Consider the following 11493-nt stretch of genomic DNA (forward strand, 5'->3'; position numbering starts at 1 on the left):
AATGGATTTCTCTACGGGTTTTTCGCGTTTCACCTGCTGCCTGTATCTCAGTAGGAGATGAATAACGTTGGTATGATGGTATGATTTCCCGATCGGTGCTCTGCACACTGCCTTGTATGCGTCCTCTACCTTGACATATCGCTGGTCCAGGATGCGAGTTGAGCGAGTTGGACAGGCGACATAGTGTTGCAGAGTGGGGAGGTGCTAGCAGAGGGAGAGCGTATTAAAATCCCCATACACAAATGGCCCAAGTATTATCTACAAAGATACATAGCCCCCGGGCCCGCCTTATGATTTACAGTATGTGATGTTATTTTGATTCGATCTGCTCTAAAAACAGCGTATCCATCAATGTTCACATCAATATTGTCCTGCTTGAGCCATGTTTCTGTAAAGCAGATTAAATTACTTATCCTAAAATCCTCTTGAAATGTAGCCCTTGCCGCTAACTCATCCAGTTTATTATTTAGTGACCACACATTTGACAGGGTTATCACCGGGAGCAGGTGAAGGCTTCCCCGCCTCCATAGTCTGTTCCTAACACCATCTCTTGAGCCTCGCTTCTTAGTTTCCCTTTTTGACTTTGTAGAACAACCAATATTTAAGGCAATGCTGTTTTGAGAGTGTGAGCTTAGTCTCGGAAAGTGAGCAGAAACTCACAGGAGTAGGTGATGGTGGTTGATTTACTCACTGAATCCATACAACCCCCTGTAGTGATTGTAACGCTTTCTGCATATTATGGCGATTAGGATTAAGAAGGTCACACACCAAATGAAATCACATTTTATTGGTCACATACACATGGTTAGCAGATGTTATTGCAAGTGTAGCGAAATGCTTGTGCTTCTAGTTCGACAGTGCAGCAATATCTAACAAGTAATCTAACAATTCCACAACCACTACCTAATAAAGGAATGGAATAAGAATATATACATCTAAATATATTGATTAGTAATGACCGAGCTGCATAGGCAAAATGCAATAGATGGTATAAAATACAGTATATACTGTACATACAGTGGCGGTTCTAGCTTGTATGGCTCCCTTGGCGAACCCCCACTTCTATCCCCCCCCCCCAAAAAGCACCATTCTGCACTAACTGTAATTTTTATTCAGACATTCGGAACAACATAAATAAATAATCATAACATTTAAAACTATATAAAAATATATACAAAAATAAGACTCATCAATGTCAAAAATAAGAAATAGAAACAAATTTGTGTTGATTTGGCACTCAAGCATCAATACATTACCCATCCCCCAACACTGTCACCCAAGAGTCAAGACTAAACCAATTCACCTTGGTGGTGTGCAGACTGGTTTTATATTATTCTTAACGATTTTACACAAACCAGAAAAAAATGCAACAATATGTCTGTGAAAATTTATGTTCACAGTATTATGAATGAATTGTGGTTTATTTGGTAGCATTTCGTAGTGTGACTAATTTACAAATTTCATTAGTACTGTACAAAGTTAGAAGTGCGCTATTTGATAGACTCCCCCACCTCTGGCTTCCAGTGGGGAGACCCGAGGTCAACCTACCCCYGCCCCCTTCCCATCTCGTACTTCTGAGTGGGAGACCTTCCCAGGCAGTAGCCCGCCGAGCTCACAAACTAGAATCAGGGCACCCACTCTAACAAGGTTAATTGATCCACAGTCCCACATGGTGACATGATATCATTGACGTGACGTGCAAATTAGCGATAGAAAATTGATTGCGCAAATGTCACCATTCCAAATGTTTTTGTGCCGGCGCCCCGTGCCGCCCCCGGGAAGATGCCGCACTGGGCGGCTGCCCATGTCGCCTATACCTAAATCCGTCACTGTAAACATATGAGATGAGTAACGCAAGATATGTAAACATTATTAAAGTGACTAGTGATCCATTTATTAAAGAGTGTGTACAATCCACTTTCAAATTTGCGACACACTTGGATTGAGACAAAACAAAACAAATTTTAACGATATAACCAGGTGCTCAACTTTGGCTTTAGAAGTGTAGCATCGCTACAGCAATATTTGTGCTTAGCATATATGCATGTCCTGAAATGCGGTGTTATGGCTGAAGTCAGGTGCAGGAGAGCAGGGAGTATTGAACAAGCGCACACTTTATTATGGCAGGAGATAAAAATAACAGAAGAACGCAGCTTCTTAAAAAACCTCTAGCCCACAAGGCAAAAGTGCAAGGTGCAAATAATGTTCAATACAAGACACTGTAAATACCAAAATAAACAAACTGTGTGCAAAAGACACAGAAACATGAAACCCAGTCTGGCACGTAACGATAATCACGTAACACGAAACAATTTCACACAAAGACATGGAGGGGAACAGAGGACTAAATACATGCAGTGTGATTAGGGAATGAAAACCAGGTGTGTATGGAATAAGACAAAACAAATGGAAATATGAAAAATGGAGCGGCGATGGCTAGAAAGCCGGTGACGTCAATCGCCGAACGCCGCCCGAACAAGGAGAGGGGCCGACTTCGGCGGAAGTCGTGACATGCGGTTTTTGTGTTTGGAATTAATTGTAAGTTCTTGTTTCTAAGCTGCAATGTTATTCACCAACCATTTTTTTGTTGTATTATTAATGTTTAAAAAAATGTTTAATCCAGTCTGATTAAAACAGTTTACCCGACCGCTCAGAGTCTGACGAATGGTCCTAAAGCACACCGTTGCCTCATTTTGTATCACATTCCAATTATAAAACTGKGGGGACAAAAATGGTATTTCAGAATGTGGGGGGTACATGTCCCCCCTGTCCCCAGTAAAAGTTGCACCCCCAGATATAACTATAAACAAAAAAACTATTCACGCAGGTGAGCTCAGGGTCTGGCTGTCACGCCCTGACCTTAGTATTCTTTGTTTTCTTTATTATTTTAGTTAGGTCAGGGTGTGACGAGGGTGGTATGTGTGTTTTTTGTCTTGTCTAGGGTTTTTGTATGTCTAGGTGTGTGTGTCTAGTCTAGACATATGTAGGTCTAGTCTAGACATATGTAGGTCTATGGTGGCCTGGATTGGTTCCCAATCAGAGGCAGCTGTTTATCGTTGTCTCTGATTGGGGATCCTATTTAGGTTGCCATTTTCCAGTTTGGTTTGTGGGTTATTGTCTATGTGAAGTTGCATGTCTGCACTCATTGTTTATAGCGTTCACAGTCGTTTTGTTTGGTGTTCTTCGTGTTCAGTCGTCTTCTATTAAAAATATATATTCACATCACGCTGCGCTTTGGTCTCCTCACTACGACGTTCGTGACACTGGCAGCAGTGCTGCGCCCCCAATGTCTCTTTAATTAGAAACATTATAATAAAACACACAGAACACTCAATGCATAATTAGTACAAAAAAATATAAAGATGATACCACCTACCCTGTGTCCAGTGCTATATGTGACATTGTATCCACAAATATCAAACGGTATGCTTGTGTCAGAGTAGTCGACTCCACTAGCCTCCAGCACTAGCCTAATCATGGAGCTTCAGTGGTAATGTCCTGAGGAATTTCAGTAGCAAGTAATGTTATGTCATGTAAGGTCGCAAAAATCTGGTAACTTTCCCCAAATTCTCAGGGTTTCCAGAAATCCCAGTTATGGATTCCCAGTTTCACAACACTAGTTCTGTGAAACCTCAGTGGTAGTGTTCTATGAGGCTTCAGGTAAAGTCCTGAGATTTGGTGAATGATACAGACTYATGGGTATGAAGAAAGGAATCACCGATCACTCCATCTATAAAGCAACTTGTGTGTGTGTGTGACATGCATGCATTACTAAGTGTATGCTTGTGCAAATTATCACGTTTTTTGTAATGCCGCACAATTGAATTGAGCATTGGTATTCTGTGAACTGATCTGTAATTATTGATTATTGATAGGTTTTATTCACACCTTGTCACGCCCTGACTTTAGTTATATTTGCTTTCTTTATTATTTGGTTAGGTCAGGGTGTGACAAGGGGTGGTTTGTTTAGTTTTTGTATTGTCTAGGGGTTTTTGTCTTTTCTAGGGGTTTTTGTTATCTATGGGRATTTTGTATTGTCTAGGGGTTGTAGGTTTATGGTGGCCTGAGTGGGTTCCCAATCAGAGACAGCTGTTTATCGTTGTCTCTGATTGGGGAGCCTATTTAGGTTGCCATTTTCCAAGTTGGTTTGGTGGGTAGTTGTCCATGTTTAGTTGYCTGTGAGCACTACGTTGGCGTCACTGTTTGTTTGGTCGTTTGGTAAGTGTTCTTCGTGGAATTAAAAGATGTATTCCAATCGCGCTGCACCATGGTCCACTCCTTTAAACGGCCGTGACACACCTAAACATTATAAATCCTAAATGTTAATTTATAATTGACTCTGATGGGTTGCAGTCTTTGTGTGGGAGGCACAGGCCAGAGGTAAGTTTTTGTAAGGGACTAATCAGGGAGTAAAAAGTGAGCGTGGAGAAAAGACCCAACAAATGATGGGAATTTATTTATTTGTCAAGTTACATAACATTGATATCTCCATTCAACTTATATCGGAGTGTTTTCAGTGTAAAGTGAATTGTTGTCTGTGCCCTCTTTCACAGTGGGGTGTCTGCCACTTCTGCAGTGTGCTGTCTGTGCCACTTCTGCAGTGTGCTGTCTGTGCCACTTCTGCAGTGTGCTGTCTGTGCTCCTCTTTCACAGATGTGCTGTCTGTGCCCTGCTTTTACAGTGTTGCTGTCTGTGCCCTGCTTTTACAGTGTGCTGTCTGTGCCCCTGCTTTTACAGTGTGCTGTCTGTGCCCCTGCTTTGTACAGTGTGGCTGTCTGTGCCCCTGCTTTTACAGTGTGCTGTCTGTGCCCGCTGCTTTTACAGTGTGCTGTCTGTGCCCCTGCTTTTACAGTGTGCTGTCTGTGCCCCTGCTTTTACAGTGTGCTGTGTGGCCCATGAAGGCTGTCAATCACTGTCCTTGGCTCAGAAAACAAAGGTTTCATTCATCACACTGACTTCTGAAACAACATGCAAAGCTCTGCGAAGCACACTATCAACAAACAGTATTATGTGATGAAACATTGCATATATGAATATATCAAAACTTTCACATGTAACCCAACTCTTTTGAGAAACCACACAAACCAAACTATGGACACATGGGGAAAATGTATTAATAGTGTATTTGAAGTTGACAAGTTTTTTTTTCTTTCCGAAATGTTATATCCACCAATTTTTCTGTGTTTTTTCATTAGAAATTATTGCTTATGGGTAACTTCATGTCTGTCTAAAATATTACTGTTCTCACATTTTGTATTTATAGACTTTAGATGTGTATGAACATTTGAAAATGCTATACATCCATTGTTTAGCTGGAATGGTTGTCTCAACTAGCTACACTAGATGACCAAAAGTATGTGGACACCTGCTTGTTGAACATCTCATTCCAAAATCATGGGCATTAATATGGAGTTGGTCCACCCCTTTGCTGCTATAACAGCCTCCACTCTTCTGGGAAGGCCTTCCGCTAGATGATGGAAAATTGCTGCGGGGACTTGCTTCCAAGAGCATTAGCGAGGTCGGCCACTGATGTTGGGCGACTAGGCCTGGATCGTAGTCGGTTTTCCAATTCACCCCAAAGGTGTTCAATGGGGTTGAGGGCAGGGCTCTGTGAAGGCCAGTCAAGTTCTTCCACAACGACCTCACTTTGTGTACTTAGGCATTGTCATGCTGAAACAGGAAAGGGCCTTCCCCAAACTGTTGCCACAGATGGAACACAGAATCGTCTAGAATGTCATTGTATGCTGTAGCGTTAAGATTTCTCTTCACTGGAACTACGGGGCCTAGCCTGAACCATGAAAAACAGCCCCTGACCATTATTCCTCTACCAGACTTTACAGTTGGAACTATGCATTGGGGCAGATAGCGTTCTCCTGGCAGAGAGAGCGTTTCCACTGCTCCAGAGTCCAATGGCGGCGAGCAACACACCACTCCAGCCGCTGCTTGGCATTGCACATGGTGATCTTAGGCTTGTGTGCAGTGGCTCGGCCATGGAAACCCATTTTATGAAGCTCCCGACGAACAGTTCTTGTGCTGACGTTGCTTCCAGAGGCAGTTTGGAACTTGGTAGTGAGTGTTGCAACTGAGGACAGACGATTTTTATGCGCTTCAGCATTCGGCGGTTCCGTTCTGTGAGCTTGTGTGGCCTACTATATATACAGAAGTATGTGGACACCCCTTCAAATGAGTGGATTTGGCTATTTTAGCCACACCCGTTGCTGACAGGTGTGTAAATTTGAGCACAGTCATGCACTCTCCATAGACAAACATTCATTATGATGAATGCACTTACTGTAAGTTGTTCTGGATAAGAGCTTCTGCTAAATGACAAAAATGTGAAATGTAAAAGTTTTTCATACAAATCTCATATTACTGTAATTCATTATTTAAAAATATATATATATATATATATATATATATAAATATAGTACCAGTCAAAAGTTTGGACGCACCTACTCATTCCAGGGTTTTTGTTTATTATAATAGTGATGACATCAAACTAGGAAATAACACATATGGTATCATGTAGTAACCAAAAAAGTGTTAAACAAATCAAAATACATTTTAGATTCTTTAAAGTATCCACCCTTTTGCCTTGATGACAGCGTTGCACACTCTTGGCATTCTCTCAACCAGCTTCATGAGGTAATCACCTGGAATGCATTTCAATTAACATTTGTGGAATTTCTTTCCTTAATGTGTTTGAGCCAATCAGTTGTGTTGTGGCAAGGTAGGGTTGGTATTCAGAAGATAGCCCTATTTGGTAAAAGACAAAGTCCCTATTATGGCAAGAACAGCTCAAATAAGTAAAGAGAAACGACAGTCCATCATTACTTTAAGACATGAAGGTCAGTCAATATGGAAAATGCCAAGAACTTTGAAAGTTTCTTCAAGTGCAGTCGCAACAACCATCAAGCACAAAAACCATATTGATGTCACAAATATATAATTTGTACATTTCTTTATTAGTTATTTGTTACATTTGACTGTGTAAAACCTAGCAGTACTACTTATTTCTCTGAGAGTGAGGCGGATATAGTATTTTGCAAACAAACATGATTATTTGTCTGTCTGAAATTAAACCATCAATTGATAGATTTTAAACAAATACAGTGCCATTAAAGTATTCACACCCCTTGACTTTGGAATAAATCAAGGGATATGAATATTTTCTGAAATCTCTGTATAGGGGACAGATTAGTGACAGCAAGTCTTACTGTAAATGGATACTTACTGTAAAGGGAAGCCCTTTATCTATTTCCCCAGAGTCAGATGAACTATCGTTAGCACAATAGCTGTTACCATTGATGTACTAGTCTCGCTTTGTCATACCTCCAAAATCACATCGTTCTCACGCCTCACTTGGAAGTCTGGGAAACTTTGTACTGCAAAAACGGGTTGAATGGTCCACTGGACCAATGTGGACCAAGATTTTGATTGGATGCTACATTTCAAGAAACCCTGCCCCTACAGGCCCATAGAAGGGGTGCTGTGTGTTATGTTTGTCACTGTTTTCCTTCCAGGTAGTTGTTGCCTATGCTCGTTTTCAAGTGCTAGTTATCAAGTGTGGCCAACAGTCTGTGATTGATATTTATTGAAAGTGATATACGCTGGTAAAGTCAAACGTCACAACACGTTCTAAACCGCTCTGATGACAAACACTTTTTACCTTGTCTCCACATGGCTGCTGGCTGCGCTTCGCAAACCCTGAAAATATTGTGAAGATTGACCACTATTTTGTTTTTGTAAGGACACAAAAAACAGAGGCAGTGGGAAAAACTATTCAGGTAAATAAATACATTTTAAAAATGTTAAAAGACAATATATTATTAGATAGCTGTAGGTCACTTTGTTGGCTAACTAAAATTAGCTGCTAGCTAGCCAGCTAGCTAGCTAACTGTACACACTGTTTAGCTAAGTGAATTAAATTGTTATTCATTGTTTTGCTCCTTTGCACCCCAGTATCTCCACTTGCACATTCATCTTCTGCACATCTATCACTCCAGTGTTTAATTGCTAAATTGTAATTACTTCGCCACTATGGCCTATTTATTGCTTTTACCTCCCTAATCTTACCTAATTTGCACACACTGTATATAGATTTTTTTATATTGTGTTATTGACTGTACATTTGTTTATTCCATGTGTAACTCTGTGTTTGTGTCACACTGCTTTGCTTTATCTTGGCCAGGTCGCAGTTGTAAATGAGAACTTGTTCTCAACTCTCCTACCTGGTTAAATAAAGGTGAAATACAATTTAAAAAAATAAAAAATAAAATGTCATCAAGCTACACTCTTAGAAAAAGGGTTCCAAAAAGGTTCTTCATCTGTCCCCATAGGATAACCATTTTTGGTTCCAGGTAGAACCATTTTTGGTTTCAGGTAGAACCCTTTTGGAACCTTCTGTGGAAAGGGTTCTTCATGAAACCAAAAAGTTTTTTTCAAAGGGTACTGCTATGGGGACAGCTGAATAAAAGCTACACTCTTAGAAAAAAAGTGCTAACACTTCCTATTAGCTAGCTATCTTGATGTAATTATTGTAAATTAAAAACAGTCTCCAAATGCATTTGTAGGTAACAGCCATGGAAAATTGGGTGAAATTGCAGCTCCATCTGTCACTAAAGGGAGAGTGTAGGCTACTGGATAGGGCAGGTAATTTTGTGGGAGGACATTACGTAAAGATTCTCCAGTTTCAGCCCCTATGAGGACAGAGATAATAGCAACATAAAATAGAGTGCTCTCTAATTTGTGTATAATGAAGCCTGTTTCTTTGTGATGTTTTCTGTCCTTAGAAATGGAAAGTTGTGAAGGCACTTTTGCAGATGAAGAGAGAGGTCCCAATGAATGTCCCAAGAGACTAAGGGTATATCCTATATGCCATGGGTTATATGTGTAGGCCTACCTATGTTAGCAAATGTTGTATACAAAAATATAGTTAAACATCACACACAATGTATAAACCTATTACAATTGGAGCAGGGCAACCCTGCTGGTGGTCTGCCGGGTGTGCAGGGTTCTGTTTCAGCCCAGCAATAACACAGCTGATTTAACTTATGAAATTTAATGAGTTGATAATCAAGTGTGCTTTTGCTGGGCTGGAAAAGAAGTCGGCTCACCTAGTAGATCAGGGATCAGTGGAGCAAGGTTGGCCACCACTGGTATGGATTATTTTTGTTCACTTGAAATTATGCTTCAGTAATTATAGCCTACTTGTTACCACTTAATTATCTATTGTTGTTGAGACTAAGATGTCTAATCTTTACATACGACTTAGCTTATTTGTATGTTTTGAAGTGATGAAGTGTTGATTCTTTGAAGTAAAGTGTTTAAACTTGTTTTAATTGTTAAACTATTATTCAAAATGAACCAGTGTCTGTTGATTAATCACATATCACAATCTGCAATAAATAGGGGAGGGGGTTCTGTCTATAATGTGTCTGTGTTTATGTGTTGTATTCTCAAATGAACATTTCCTTTTTGTCTATTTGTAAGATCTCAAATCTCTTTTATTTGATTGTCACTTTCTCTCATATCAGCTATGTGAATCCATTTAGCAGCTYATCATATGGCATGCATCACCAATGCAGCCATAGGCCTACAGTATGATGGCATTACTGGGCTTATGGGCATCTGTCATCTGAAGCAGAGAATAGCTAAACTCACACATTGTTTACATGTTGAGCTATACACTGAGTATACAAATATTAAGAACACCTGCTCTTTCCATGACATAAACTGACCAGGTAAATCGAGGTGAAAGATATGATCCCTTATTGACGTCACTTGTTAAATCCACTTCAATCAGCGTAGATGAAGGGGAGGAGACTGTAACAGACTCAAGAAACTCAAGAAGGATTTTTAAGGCTTGAGACAATTGAGACATGGATTGTGTATGTGTGCCATTCAGAGCATGAATGGGAAAGAAAAAATGTAAGCACCTTTGAAAGGGGTATTGAAAACTCAATATTAGGATGGTGTTCGTAATGTTTGGTATACTCAGTGTATTTTCTCAATTTAAAATGATACCAGTAGACAATGTATATGAGGCAAACCATATACTAGATTTTGTACATGCCTTATAAGTGCTGACATATAAAATTGTTTAGTGTAAATCCAAGCTGTGTTATCGAGGTACAGTACGAAAATAAGGAGAATTAGGCTACAGGAGATGAGCATTACAGGTGACATTTTATGAGGTATATTTTATTTTATTTCCTTTATTTTAGCAATGTTTCTAGCAAAATTATTGCAGTTCCCATAGATAGAAAACCTCCCACTAATAGTACATGGCTGCTTCATGTATCACTGACTCTGGATAAGCTTGTGTGGCTAACACAGCTAACATTTTAGGTAAAATTAAATGTTGGCTTCATAGTCGTGAGAGGATTTAAACTAGCTAGTAGCTAGCTAGTTAATTATGCCTAGATAGCTTACAAGGTTAGCTGACTTTTCTCTAAACAAACCTCATTGTGGCTAGATACTTGTCCCTCATGCTAGCCTTTACAGCCAAATATCATTTCAGAAACATCAACATAAAAATATTGATATGGCCAGCTTTGTAGACCATTTCTCTCCCCTTGCTGCATGTTTAGCTCATCTGGAAATAACAGAGAAATGCTCTGAAAACCCAAACGTTCTAAAATGTTTTGTCACCTGTGCTTGTTTTGTTGACATTTTAATCCTCAGTGTTGCTCCTATGGCACTAATCTGGTGAGCATCTTTGGAGCTCCTTCCAAGCAAGGCACTTGATTGGTTTGATGTGTTGCAAGGCGTCACTGATTTACACCAGGTTCCAACCCCTCTATAGCTGACTTCTGCCATGGAACTTCCCCAGGCTTCCCATTTTAGGGAAGCCAAATTCGCAACTGGTCTATATATGTCCAGTCATTGTGCTAATGTCAATTAGCATTGGCTCGCGAAACTACAAAAGGTATCGATAACTTAATCTGACTCTGGGGAAGTAGATTTTATAAAATCCAGAAGTATCCCTTTAAACCTTATATGGTTGAGCATTTTGCCATGTCGTTTTGGTCAAATTTGCCCTGTAGTCGCTGCCAGTTTGGAATCCTTTGTTAAGGCCCCTAGAAGTGCCACCAAATATTGATAAATATTCTGTAATGTGTAAACACTTTACCTAGCAGCCAACATGCTGGCACCAATCCCTTGTAATTACAGTAAAATAATCTGAAATACAAACCCCACCCTGCAATGAATTTCATTCATTCATTCTGATTACGGTAGCATTTACTTTTTTTTTACAGTATAATACAGTACATTTTTAGGATTGTACTGTGTCTCTTTACACAATACTTGCTTCAATACCATATTTATATTACAGTAAGTGTTGTGTAATATGAAATACAGAATTTTACTTTCCAAATTCACAGTAACCCCTTTATAGTGCATGTAAACAATTATTTGAGTTAGTTATTGAGTTATAGAGTACCACAGTATGAGTCATAATACCTATAAAACTTAGCSGTCAAACAAGGA

The 11493-nt window shown here is 39.7% G+C and overlaps 1 protein-coding gene and 1 long non-coding RNA gene across 2 annotated transcripts in view; one reads left to right on the plus strand and one right to left on the minus strand.

The window, feature by feature from the left end:
* Positions 1-11493, minus strand: part of LOC111970299 (haloacid dehalogenase-like hydrolase domain containing 3) — a 354076-nt gene that overhangs the window by 12201 nt on the left and 330382 nt on the right. The window lies entirely within an intron of this gene.
* On the plus strand, positions 7517-9256 carry LOC139028343 (uncharacterized). Its single transcript, XR_011480532.1, has 3 exons — positions 7517-7787; positions 8192-8245; positions 8793-9256. It is a non-coding gene; the product is annotated as an uncharacterized lncRNA (long non-coding RNA).

Source organism: Salvelinus sp. IW2-2015, linkage group LG11 (assembly GCF_002910315.2).
Source record: "Salvelinus sp. IW2-2015 linkage group LG11, ASM291031v2, whole genome shotgun sequence".
Lineage (NCBI taxonomy): Eukaryota > Metazoa > Chordata > Actinopteri > Salmoniformes > Salmonidae > Salvelinus > Salvelinus sp. IW2-2015.